The sequence below is a fragment of the Ornithodoros turicata genome, chromosome 9 (genome assembly GCF_037126465.1).
Source record: "Ornithodoros turicata isolate Travis chromosome 9, ASM3712646v1, whole genome shotgun sequence".
Taxonomy (NCBI): domain Eukaryota; kingdom Metazoa; phylum Arthropoda; class Arachnida; order Ixodida; family Argasidae; genus Ornithodoros; species Ornithodoros turicata.
This window is the reverse complement of record NC_088209.1, coordinates 28,420,975-28,434,895: the sequence shown is the minus strand read 5'-3', so window position 1 is coordinate 28,434,895 and position 13,921 is coordinate 28,420,975.

Here is a 13,921-nt window from a genome sequence, read left to right as displayed (position 1 = left end):
GCTGCTTTTGCAACTACAGCGTCATCTGAACAAACATGAAGTGGGATAGTGACGATAGTGAAATGGATCATGAAGACACCCTTAAAACTTCTTTAAGCATTTTATTTTACTTATTATTTATGCATTCCTGGTCGCTAGTACATTCACCATGCGGAGTATGAACCAACCGGTTGCCAAAGGCGACTGTTGCGACCGCGACGGAGAAACTACAGGGTGAATTTAGCAAAAGTTACACATTTCGATCGCGTTGTAAAAATAGAAGGTGACGTCTCTGGCGCTTCAAACTATTCACACTTATAGTCATTTGTCTCAAGTTTTATCGATATTTTTTTCAAACGGTATCATTTTGTAGAAAAAAGTTTGAAACCAAGGGACCGTGCGACACCTAAAGGGGGCGCGCTGCTCCGTCGCGACAGCGCCGCAAGTGGCGGTCTTGGACGTATCCGACGTGATACCACGCCGCCCGTTCTATGCATTCTCAAGTGGAACCGTAGCTTGCGTGGCGACCGCCGTAATTAGAAGGGCCAATTTTCGAAGTGAAAATAATGTGGAACCTTTCTGGGGCGCGAACGAAGAGAATGGAGACAAACTGCACAGAAGCAACCACCGTATTTATAATGCATCTAACAGTACGGAAGGAGAACAGCCACTCGCGTCTGTCCGGTCAAAACACCTGTTGATACGTCGAGAGGGTGGTTATTTGACTCCTCACAAAATCCTGGCTTGCTAGCGAAGGCTACACACGTGTATTCCTCTGACTCCAGCCATTTGCAATATCATGTTTTTGACTGAGTCTCGTATTGCTTTCGTCGTCTTTGCACACACATAGCTTCGTCACTGAAATTTACATCGTGCGTCCGTTTTATCCATACAAATAAACACGTGGGGTCACAACGTATTGCCTGAACTTGTACTGCAGTTTTTCCAGTATCCTCAGATACAATAACGCTAAAGAGATCCTCAAAGAAGAAAGTATACGAGTTTTTACCTCGGCTACCGCCGTAGGCTTGCGCCACGACAGCTGTGAAATGGTCAGTGCGTAAACATTTTGGACAACGTAGAACTTCTGTTCTCACTGTGAGACACGTCATACCGGGAGCAATATCGGCTCTGGGCACTGGCGATGAAACACCTCAATCATTATCTCGAAATAGGTTGCCCTTCGGTCGGTGTATTTGACGGTGATACAGTGTCCAGCGGCGTTTCACCGTCACGAAAGTGGCAACTGTAAATCATTGATCATTTTGCAGGTCCTCATTCAGTTTCATTGAAACTAGAACAAAAGAAATAGAATACATCCGCCCATGTTGTGCACACATCATGCAATGGCCGAACGCGCGTCACAAACGCTATTCGCTGCGAGCCTAGTGACCTCGATGGTATTGGAAGCGTAGAAATCACGAGAAATGAAGCATCTGGTCCCTAACGAAGAGTTCTTTTAGGTACTGGCACAGTTAGCGATGCTGTGTCAAAAAAAGATGCCCGCACTTCACATGCAAACAAAGCTGGCTACGCGGCGGCTATCACGCCAGGTACTTTCTCCGGAGGCCGCATCGCGGCGCCACCAGTTTGTCGCACAGTCCCTTAGTAGTAGTAGTAGTAGTAGTAGCTTTGTCCTCTCCCTTTCGCGACAGGCTGGGCTGTGTTCAAGGAACAAGCCTCTGGGACTCAGAAAGATGGAAAAAGGGAAATATCAGCGAGAGAAGGATGAAGAGAGAAGTATACAGAGAAATTAGGAGACAGCAAGAGAGGGTAGGGTTGGATGTCGTGTTGGAGATGGCTTGGAGGCTTCTGGCTTCTGCTTCTCCCAGGCTCCCACGGGGCGGGTGGGGACTTCCGCTTCCAAGGCATCTCTCCCAGGCAACGAGGCGGCGTTTATAGTGATGCCTACTTATGCTGCTTGTCCGGTTTCGGTTTCAGTTTCCAGGCTGTTTTCGGTTTCGTTTCCGGAGTCCTGGGCCGGTGGGTTGACCCGGTTGGTTGCGTGGATGAGGTCATTACCACGCTTTTCGTTCCCGTTTTTGGTCGTCGGACTGCTTTGGCTATTGAAGCCGAGAGCTGTGCTCAAGTCACACTGTCGTACGGCGCCAGGGAGGTTTGGGCACTGCAGTACAATGTGCTTTTCGAAACCCATCTGGTTGTTGGTTGTCCCATAGGTTCTGGTTTTGCTTCATCCCTAGGCAGCGCCACCTATACGTGGTGATATGTGTGATATATATGGTGATATATATACGTGGTGATATATAAGCCGAGCAAACCTTCGCCGTCGAAAACACCGGAAGCAGCAGCGACGCCAGTGATAGCCATCGGAGCCAAGCCAAGGCAAACAAGCCTACCGACCGAGCCGGAGCGACCGGAAGCGCACACAGCAGCGACATTCCTGGAACCGGCCCACCTACAACCGCTTCAACCTTCATAGACTCTGTTTCTGTTTTTTTCTCTCTCTTTTTTCTTTTGCCTGTGGTGCCCTCACGCCACCTGCCCTGACTCAAAAGGGATTAGGCAAGCCTAAACCTAAACCTAAACCTGTGTGCGGGCGGTATAGGCATAGGAAATGCACGGGGTGAGAACTGCTTTGCTTCTAGCCTTTTTTCTACAACGTGATAGTCTTTGAAAAAAAAAATTAAGGGTAAAACTTTGGGCGAATGGCTATCAGTCTGCAAAGCTTGAAGCGCCAGAGACGTTACCTTATATTTTTACAACTCGATCGATGTGTGTAACCGTTGCTAAATTCATCCTGTATGTATGACGTCAGAAACAGGTAACCTTGCCCGTTGGCGGACTGTCTTGGTACAACGTTGGAGTGGACCATGGAGTGGACAAATGATGCAAGTAACGTCTTGCCGCTTGTAGGGGGGGAGGGGGGGGGGGAGCGGTCACTCGACGCTTTTTTTTTTTTTTTTTTGCGCGCGTGAACTGAGCCCGCGTTGAATGCAATATGGAAAACATCGGATATATTTTAGGTAAAAGTCATTATCGAGAGGCATTCTCCACCGATAACTCAGATTTTTCGGGGATACCTTCAAGAAAACTGCAGAGTCGCGAAGCGAGCAATTAGACGCGTTTCCAGGAGTGGACTACAGTAACATGAATGAACAACAACAACAAATACATGATGATAATATGAGGTGTTCGTTGTATCCCAACTTGATTTGAAAATAAGCTTACTTCACTTCAGTAAGCGAAAGTTATCATGCACACATTTTGCATAAGATGCTCGAAATGGTCACCCTCGACGCTCGTATTCGTACGACGTCTCTCGTCGCACTGATGATTTCGGCCCTTTGTGATCGATTTACAAGCGTTCTCAATTCTGCGTCGTAGATCGGCAGGCGATTTCGGTTCAGTCCCGTACATAAGTACGTTGACGTGGGCCCAAAACGACCTATCTGTTTCCCGGGAAAATGATTGGTCAAGAAACTCCGCACCCTGTGCCCAGAATGAGGCGGAGCGCGGTCTTGCTGAAAATACGTGGATATGCACTTGTCGACCGGGTAGGTCTTCTATGGAGGGATCCATTGCAGAGCACCATGTCCGAGCAGTTCGACCTCATATTGTCTAGATTCATAATGTATTACAGAAGTCTTGACGTCTACGAAAGTCCGCAACACACAAAGCCTTGTGCAAACTAACGTGGTACGGGGGATATAGTTACGGTTCCGTATACTGTCCTCCGCATGCTATAACTCCACTCTAAGAAAAAAATGTAGAATTTCCTATCCAAGCTGGTAGAACGACAGTACTTCTACCATTTCGGGCCAATCCATGCCCGCCTTCTTCTTCTTCTTCTTCTTCTTATGGGTTGAGTGAGGTCAGCCAAAGTCAATGGCTTGCTTCCGCCTTGGTCCCTGGCCCAATCCAGCCCAGCAACGCTCTGCGCTCAAAGCTCTTCTGACATTTCTGGACACCATCGGACTTCGATCGTTATTGTGAAGGGGCTCGTTATTTTATTCCCCCCATTCCATCCAGCAATGGGGTAGAGTATCGCCTGTGGCGATGAAACTCCCCACTCTCCAAGGCCGAAAATAAAGTTGTTGTTTCTCTTCCGTGGGTATAAGCAACGGCGTCCCTTTCACTTGTTCCTCTCTCTCACGTTTGATCTAAGAAAGAAAAAAAAAAAAAGGTAGAATTTCCTACCCAAGCTGGCAGAACGACAGTTTCTACTCTGCAGTTATACCCGAAAGGTAAAATTGGTTTGAGTAGAAATGTGGTTGCAATACATCTCTACCGAAATTGATAGAAAATTATACCTTTTTTTTCTTAGAGTGTGGGTACTGAAAGAATAGTATAGGAAGCAAGCGAGCTGGTGACTAGAACTTCAGCCGTGTTTGAGACTTCGTCTCTGTGTGTCCGTTTTTCACCGGGTGTCTCAGTTAAATCCCCGTGCTAAATAATTCGCGAACCGGTGCACCAATCGAAGAACTTTCTTTTTTACAAGTATCTGTCCGATACCGCCTACAACCTGCGCACCGTGTGAATGAGTGGGAGGCTGGCGCTCATTATTTAAAAAAAAAATTCGAATGAGTTTGGTGAAAAAACATAACTTCTAAAGCAGGGCGCTGTCGGCATTAAAATGGGTACTACCCCTTTTGGGTGAAGCGCAAAAGGACGCTCTTCCATTCCTATGTCCACCAAGGAATTACGTCCTTTTGCACTTCGCCGCGACCAGCCGCGACAAAAATATGTAAACCTAGACCAATTAATTACTGCAACAAATGACCCGATTTGGTGGCAGATTTTTCTCTAAAAGGTGTCCAATGAAGGTCATAAAAGGGGTAGTACCCATTTTAATGCCGACGGCGCCCTGCTTTAGAAGTTTAGAAGATGTTTTTTTCACGAAACTCATTTGAATTTGTATTAAATAATGAGCGCCTCCCACTCATTCACACGGTCTCAGGTTGTAGGCGGTATCGGACAGATACTTGTTAAAAAGAAAGTTATTCGATTGGTGCAGCGGTTAGCGAATTATTTAGCCCGGGGATTTAACTGAGACACCCTGTATAGTCTCGGGGAGTTTCATCATGTTGAACTGGACGTTCCCGCTACTGCGGCAAGCTGGCGTACGCTGACATGCGGGTTTTCGGCGACTCTTTCCTGCGTGATAACGGCTACTTCACCCCCGGCTGATGTAGCCAGATGAGATCTTTTTCTCTTGGCCGAATGAAATCGACCTTTCGGTGATACGCCCGTATACGTACGCCGTATATCGTCATAGAAGTGTGGACTTTATCACCGGGAAATCACTCTGCGTTTTTTTTTATGCCTTCGCAAAATACATCCTAGCTGTCCCTAAAGCCAAAATGATATTTATCTTTTCTCTGTTGGATGCATAGACAGAGCTAGCCGTAGTGCAGCTCTTCGCTCCGAGATCGAACGGTGTCGGCGCGCTGTGGAGAACGGAGAACTACCGCAGTGTGGATGCGTCGTCTGCTTTTGCACGTTTACTTCTGCGTTCAGTGCAGTAGGTGGAGCGATGGGGAACCGAGCAGTATCGTACCATGGCGGAACAAGTGATCTTCCGATATACACAAGAATGACGGAAAGGAACCATTAACTCCGAACGTCGGCCCACGTGTTATCCACACTAGAATGGTGACAGTGTCGACCCCTATAGGTCGATCTCGCAGCGAATACTTTGTCTCAAGTTGTGGCTGAATTACGCCGGAACCAGATCACAGAGAAGTATAGGCTCTATCAAACAGAACAACTCTGTGACAAGAAAACGATATGCGGTGACACAGTCATGATATGATAGTCGGCGGAAGCCGCTCGCGTGACGCTGAGAGGGAAACTGAGGGGGTGGGACGACGGTCCCTTCTTGACTGCGAAATGAAGGCGGTCAGTAATTTTCGAGTCTCAAAACGACGTGACCCTTTTGAGCTGTTACGAATGCAATAGGAAATGTGGGGATTTCCTACAATGGCTGCCGTATACAACGCACAGAAACGTTCACAGCACAGTAAAACTTCGAGCTTGAGGGTTTTACAGTCAAGCTCCTTTGCAATGAAACTCAGAGGATAGCGACAGAATGTCCATTATTGAACCTACAGGGCTCCAGCGGGACCACAAAAAAATTCGCGATAGTGGTATTTTCGTTAAAGAGGTGTTCGCTATAAAGGAGTTTGACTGCACTATGCATCTTCACCAGCTAGCCGCGGTTCCCTCACTTCTCTGAAGTCGACAAAAACGTTACCCTGAGGCCTGGCAAAATTTCAAGTTCGGAAATTCTGAATTCGGAAAATTCAACTTCCCGCTAAAGAAGCCACTGAAAGTCGCCTTATAAGTCGTGGCAAAAGTTCCGCGATGATGAATACAAGTAGATTTTTAAATAGGAATTTATACACGTCAGGTGAAACAATGTGTATATTCACGCTAATAAGACAATGTTGTGAGACAAGAATCAGTAAGAGCCGCATTTCAACAATTTCGCGAGTATAAGTTAGTAAAAAAAAATTTTGCGACCAATTAAAGAGACGAGCTTCGGTTATGATTGGCCACCACCCGACGTGCGGCCGCGCTCTTAGGTTCCGTTCGCTTATTAAAGACGCGTTCCAGTTTTGCAGCGCGTAAGGGCGTGGTACACAGAACTACAAGTACCCCATACAAGCTATAGGGGTGCACGTGCTCATGACAGAGCTCGTGACGCGCGCCCATGGTGGAGCTCCTATTAGGAAACGCCGCAGGTGCTCCCTCTGCAAGCGAGAGCTCTGTCTGCGCCTGCTTGTGGCAGGTTTCTAATGGGGCGTCGCGTTCACTTCGACAGCGCTTCCTTTACAAAACCCACGTAGCTCACCGTATATAGGGATAGCCGGCTCATTTTTTGTGATACTGCACAGAGTAATGAAGAGAAGCTGGGCATATGGTTAAACGTGTCTCAGTGAAGCTGCGACCCCTCCTTTGACTGTCGTAGATGTGACTATGTAGAAAGGTACAAGAAAGAGACTCGATGTCGATATTGAAGAAGGCATCTTGATACGTCATTTAAAGGACGTCCTGACTTCGCAGGTTCTATATGAGGCATGCTTGTTCCATCAGGGCACATCTGAATTGGAACTTATTGAACATGGCACACTGCTCGCGATTGAAACCCTCTTAATAAAGAGTCCGCAACATGAATGGTCGAGTTTTAAGATGGGCTTGCATTTTTTGGCCCTCCTGTTACGGAATAAGAAAAGTGTTGGCGAAGTTTCAACGAGGTATGTCATCTTGAGAGACTTTTGGGGGTCACGTTCAAAAGGACGAAGTGTGGTTAGGTCTTGCGCCAGATCGCTGTTGGAACATGTCCATACCTGGAACCTACGGAACCCAGACACCATATAAAGAGACGACTCCCGGTTCTTGCTTACGTCGTTGATCTTAGATGTGTACAACGAATTTTTCAGTACATACAGGGCTCGGTACTCTCCTGGTTGCATCTGGACTTTCTGCTTGTGGAGGTAGGAGCCATTGTAGCATTCAGATATTTACTCATTTCCTTCTATCTTTTCTACATAGGCTATGAGCCTAATTGTTGTGCGCTATTGTGCACAGATGCTCACACCAAAAGCAATCGCCTTCCCGAGATTGGCGTGACCGCTGAGCTCACCATAGCTGAACACTCTCACAACGGGGTTTCGTCGAAAAAAAAAACAAAAAAAAACACGAAGACAAAAAAAGAAAAAAAAAAGAAAAGAACGCTAGATGTTTTTTTACACCGTTTCATGCTGTCAAGAATCTTCATGGGCAAAACTTAAAAACAAATAAAATAAGAAGGAAACAGAGTAAAAGAGAGGGGAACTGTGCAAGACGACAATATCTCACACAACGTTTTCTTTTCTTGCTTATGAAGTTATGTCTCAATGCCCCCCGTTCCTTTCTTTCCTTCCATGTCCTCATCTCGCCATGTTTGTTATGAATTGGCAGCCTCTGGTCATCCAGCTTCAGCGTCAGCTTAAGTCTGTGCGTACAAGCAGCGATAGTTGGCGATATGGCTGTGAACAGTTTCGCCAGCTTGAAAAGCGGCTCTCTCAGAACACCCTAGGGATGCCGTGGAGTCAAAATATGGGCAGTGTGGGAGTTGGCCGTCGCAGAGGTAATTTTTGCCACGGTGATTTACATCCCGTCCGTGTATAGGATTGAACTGCCTCGCTTTAAATTCAAATACTATATATGCTTTTTCACTTCGTCTTGCATGCTTTCCCCTTTCTGTGTGTGCGAGTTTTCGTTTAAGAGTTGAAATCGCTTGGCGAAAACTTCGGACTGCTTCATGTTCGCTGCTGCTATATGGACGAACTATACTTACAGCGAGTGTAATTTGTGAGGTCACAGTGTTTCTGCTGCATGGCCACTCTTGCTGTACCAGTGGCGGTACTCTTCCGTATCGCCGGCAACCACAACGCCATCGGGGGGCTTTTATTAGTGGGTGCTAGCGCATCGTACGCTATATCACCTTTTGGAATGTGAGGGATAGCGTGTGGTTCTGCGCACTGCACGGAGCTCACTATGTTTTGCGCGTGCGCAGAACTACCAACGCTATCCCTTACGCACGCAAAGGCGATAGCGTGCGTAAGGGATAGCGTTGGTGGTTCTGCGCACGCGTAAAACATGAAGAGAGCTTCGCGCAGTGCGCAAAACCACCACGTACGTACGCAAAGCTCTTACGTACGCTAAGGGGATAGCGTACGAAGCACTAAAACTCCCTATTGTGACACAGTGGGACATATTGCTCGTTCTTGTCACAGATACTCCGAAAATGAACATAGAGAGAAGAGCAATGTCTGCTGAACGTTTTCCTCTCACAAGATCCATAAAAATTGAATTTCACACACTCTAAGAAAAAAAAGGAGTAGTTTTACTCCTTTTGGGGACTAAATGCATTGCCACAAAAAATAGTCCATTTCGAGAGTAAATGCACGGGAACAAATGAATGTCAGAGAGTGGAGACTGCATTTCACGTTCTGTTGTAAGAGTCCCAGGTACATAATTCGTATGCATGCATGAAAATACTTTGAAGCAACCGTTAACCGTTATATCGAGTGATACAAATTCTTACGCTATACATAGGGCACGATTCGCGAAAAAAGAAGCGCTAACTGTTTCTACTGTGTGTGGGTGTAAAATTGCTACGTTGGCTGAGTTTATACAGCCTTATGCCATCAAATTGACCAAGGGCACATATTTACGTAGTCTGTTGCATTCGGGAAACCATTCGCGAAGTTCAGTGACAATTTGCAGTCCTGAGGAGTAAATGTCGGGGTTAGGGAACTAAAATGGGGAGTAGAAGCTGCAATTACTCCCCGTTTTACTCCTTTTTTTTTTCTTAGAGTGCAGGACCTGGGTTGGGTTGGGTAAACGATGCATGCGTGCCTGCTGCATTGAAAAGTACAAATAAGAATTGCCCGGGATTGGGTTCGCATTTCTGCGTTTCGTTGATATTTTATTTATTCAGGTCTGGAGGGCTAAAAACAGCTAAAAACATTTTCGCGCACTCCTGCAACATAACTTCACCTCATAACACGTTGAAGACTCACGGTTCGTGGAAAGCGCGGGCCGTACATTTTTCTGTGACAATCAACGTAGATGCGCAAGTGTCACAAAGAGGCGTACGCTTCCCGCTTCAACAAATCAGGAGAGAGGACGATGTCATTCGGGGATGATGGTTTTGCTATATAGGAGCGCGTTCCGCGGTGCCAATAACACAACAGCATTAAATATATTCGCGACTGAATGTCCCCATTTATTCCTTGTTCCTATCATTATCATCATCATAAGCTTTTTTGGAACATACCACGCGGCGTTCTGAACAGTAATGACACTCCCCTTTCTTTATATTCTTTCTTTCTTTATTTTTTATTTTTTTTATTCCTGCGTAGCCCGTCAACCTCAACAATTCCTTGGCTGGAAAGCTCTCGAAGAAAAAATCGATCCTTCCGGCCTTCCCTCAGCTATACTCTCCCGTTTTGCGTTGTGTTTTCATTGTGTCAGGTAGACAGAGGAAGTTACACTGCGGAGAGCGATGGCGCCTTTGTTTGCTATTCGTTGCTTCCCCCTCAACCATTTGTCTCCGGAATAGGACCTTCCTGTTCGACCAAGACAGATCACCCTCTTCGCCTCTGAAGTGGTACAAGCCGCAGTAGACGCGTGCTAACTGATGATATTCGATTTCTTGGAACACGGTACGTCAATATAAGGGCATACATCGATTCTAATGGGCCCAGCAAAAATATTCGCAAAGCTCATAAAAAAAAAGTTAGCTTTTGTATATATACAAGGCGAATTTGGATAACTGGACTGAATATAACGGTTCCCCGCATAACACCTAAGGCTTCATCGCGTAACACGTACTCTAAGAAAAAAAGAGTGTGAAAAGGTGGTAACTTCTATAGTTACCACCTAGGACAACATAGCGTCTGATAAAGGGTGTAACAAGGTGGCAAAAGCAATTATCATATACCCAAATTGCTGCGAAAAGGCGTACGCCCCCCTCACTCACCGAATCAGAACCGGTTATCCTATCATTCATGGCAGAGAGTGAGGTAGCAGACCTGCAACCCAACAGAAGCGATAACCTTATCATTCTTGGCAATGGTTGGAGCACAGCGTGCTATGCGGTGAAGTTCTGTTTTCAGCGTGTATAGTTCTCTTTTAAGAGTGTGCACGTTGTGAGTAGCACAGACATTACACTATAAAAACAGAGCTTCACCGCACAGCACGCTCCTACACTCTTAAAGAATGAACTTCACCGCATCGCATGCTCCTCACCAACCATCATTCAGAGTGACCGTCCTTTCCGCTGATTTGCTGAAAGTGGGAGGGCGTACGCCATTTTTGTGGCATTATGCAGTTCATAATTGCCACCTTGCTTTGTTCAAATCAAGAGAGAGAACACTGTTATTCGGGATTATGGTTGGCTAGGAGCGTGCTATGCGGTGAAGCTCTGTTTTCAGAGTATAGCCAACTATCACACCGAATGACAATGTTCTCTCCCTTGATTTGACTAAAACGGGGGGCGTACGCCATTTTTGCGGGACTAAAGATAACGCCACAAAAATGGCGTACGCCCCCCTTTTTCTAGGCAAATCAGGGGAAAGAATGATGTCCCTCGGGATGATTGGTTGGCTAGGAGCGTGCTATGTGGTGAAGTTCATTACTAAGGGTTTTCCTCATACGCTTTCAGACATATGTCGGCACAGTTCCCTTAGAAGTCGGCCCAGGACGCACATTTCCCCATGGGCGTTAGTCGTGACGTTGCCCACCTCTGTGAGGCCGACAACGGCGAGCCCGTTCACTGCCACCACTACCACCACCATTTTAAGAGTGTGCACGTTGTGAGTAACGCAGACTCTATCCATCTCTCCTAGCAATAATCAGCACCAGTCAAAAAATGAAAAAAAAAGAAACGGAATTAAAATTATTGCGCTCGAGACAGCTGAAAAATGAACAATAAACTGAAAGAAAAAATAAACTGAACCACAGCACGTGACTGTGGACGGCCCCCTCATAAAAAAAAAAAAAAAAAAGCTCCGAAAGCAGCAAATATTTCGATCACTCGTAGAGGTTGCTTGGCATCGAAACAGAAACGTTCGGGCGGACGAGGGAAGCAGGGTGCTAATTAGGTTAGCACCAAGCGGAGGATGCGATTTTCCCTCTTGCCAGTATGCCGCCAGATCCTGTCGGTGAAATTTGAAATGGCGTTGCGCAATATCCGTTCCTTTAATAAAGGATAGGAAGGGAAAAGCAAGAGAAAATGGTGTTGTTCGAAACAGCGTTACGGGGAACGCCTTTCCGAAATGTCTCTAAAGGCGATAAATAGCGTGTTATCAAAGAGGACTCGAAAAGTAGAGTTACAGGGCCTGTCTGTTGCGTAAAACCGTCGAATGAAGTGACGCGGAGCCTCGACTTGCTTTGTTCTGCCGAAGAAAGAAAGGAGTGAATGGTCTTGGTTCAAAGTTGCACGAAGTATTAAAGGACAAAGCTAGAGAGAATGAAACTTGTAGGAAAGTTTTTTGCTCCTTCCTATCATCATCATCATCATCATCATCATCTCTGAAAGTTCTATAGTGTGACAAGACTTCGCACTTCACGAGGGGAAACTTGGATTCTTACGGCAAGAACGGATTCTCTACGCGAGAACAGTTTTTCGCGATTTTTTAGCGATTTCGCGAAAATTAATACATCACGAATAAAAACACGTTTACAATATTCATACGCTCCACGTAGACCCGCACGTAATGAGCACGAAGAGCGCGTAAGAGCTTGCGCTAATTATACCACTCCTCGCATCATTCAGACGTGAACAATGATCGAATGTACACACACAGGGAGGTGAAGGACGCAAAGGAAACGTGAGAGATAAAGGGAGCTTCCTCGCTGTGTAGAGTAATGGTGGCTGTTTTATTCAGGAGGTTCTTTATCGACGGCGCCGCAGGTGCACGAAGGGAACTCTTTTCCCAGGCACTTGGTCACGAACGGAAAACCACGACCAAGAATCGATTCGACGCGAGCGCCGCAAATTAGCTGTCTTCCAGTTGCGTTCTCGGCCAGACGCTACCGTTGCTGGTTAGCTGGGGTTGTCATTTAGGTATCCGGCACGACGCGCACAATACAAGCAGACGAAGACGTGCTCAGTATTATCTTGCGCAACGGCGCGCTTGTTTACGTTATCACTCTTAAAAAAAGATCTTCATCGCATGACACGCTCCTAACGTCATCCCAAAGGACATGGTTTCTCCTCTGATTTGTTGAAAACGAGAGGCCTGCGCCTTTTTATGAAGTTTGGATTGATGAAGTTTTTATTGTCACATGAAGTTTTTTTATGGTGCGACATCATTGTGAATGATAGTTGGCTCTGATCGGTGTTATGCGGCGAAGCTCTGTTTCAACAGCGCACGTTCGTAACGGTGTTCGCAAAACTCACGATGAGAACAAAACATGACGTGATACAACAATTATTCCCGGAAACAAATCAAGTGTGACGTTGAAAGAGAGAGAGAGAGAAGCACCCTAAGAACTGATGGTGGTGGTGATGGTGTCGCTTACCCAAGTTGGCCGCCCCTAGACACTAAAAACAGAACTTCACCCACCACATAGCACGCTCTTAGCCAACCATCATCTTGAATGATATCGTTATCTGTCCTGATTTGTTGAAAACGGGAGGCGTACGCCTTTTTTTGTGTGTGAAACTTATGATGTTCTTAATTGTCACAAAAAGGCGTACGCCTCCCGTTTTCAACAAATCAGGACAGAGAAGGATATCATTCGAGATGATGGTTGGCTGGGAGTGTGCTATGCGGTGAACTTACTTTCTAAGAGTGCATTACGCAGAATGAGAGGGTTATCGCTTCTGATTCGGAGCAGAGAGGGGGGCGTACGCCTTTTTGTGTCAATTATGAAATATCCCAATTGACACAAAAAGGTGTACGCCACCCTCTCTCGTCGGTTCAGAAGCGATAACCCTATCATTATGTGCAATGGTTAGCACACAGCGTGCTATGCGGTGAAGTTCTGTTTTTAGAGTGTAAAAATAGGGCTCCCACCGCGTTGCAATTGAGAGAGATTGGAAAATACATCAGGTTGACATTACAGCAGCATACCTGAACGGAATTCTAAAGGAAACCATATATATGGAGCAACCCACTATCTTGTGTAAAGAAGACCAGGACAACGTTTGCCTGTTAAAGAAAAGTCTTTATGGTTTCTTTGAAAAGTCATATGGAGCTATTCACGAGTAAAGTCGTTCCTTGTTCGACTCTTGGTCTGGCCTCTGTCTATTCATACCTGCGCATCGCTAACAGGTTATGCCTATCACCATTCAGTATGACATCGTTTCCTCTCCTGCACCCTAAAAACAAAATTTCACCACATAGCACGCTCCTAGCCAATCACCATCTCGAATGACATCGTTCTGCCCCCTGATTGGTTACAAACGGGAGGCGTACGCCTT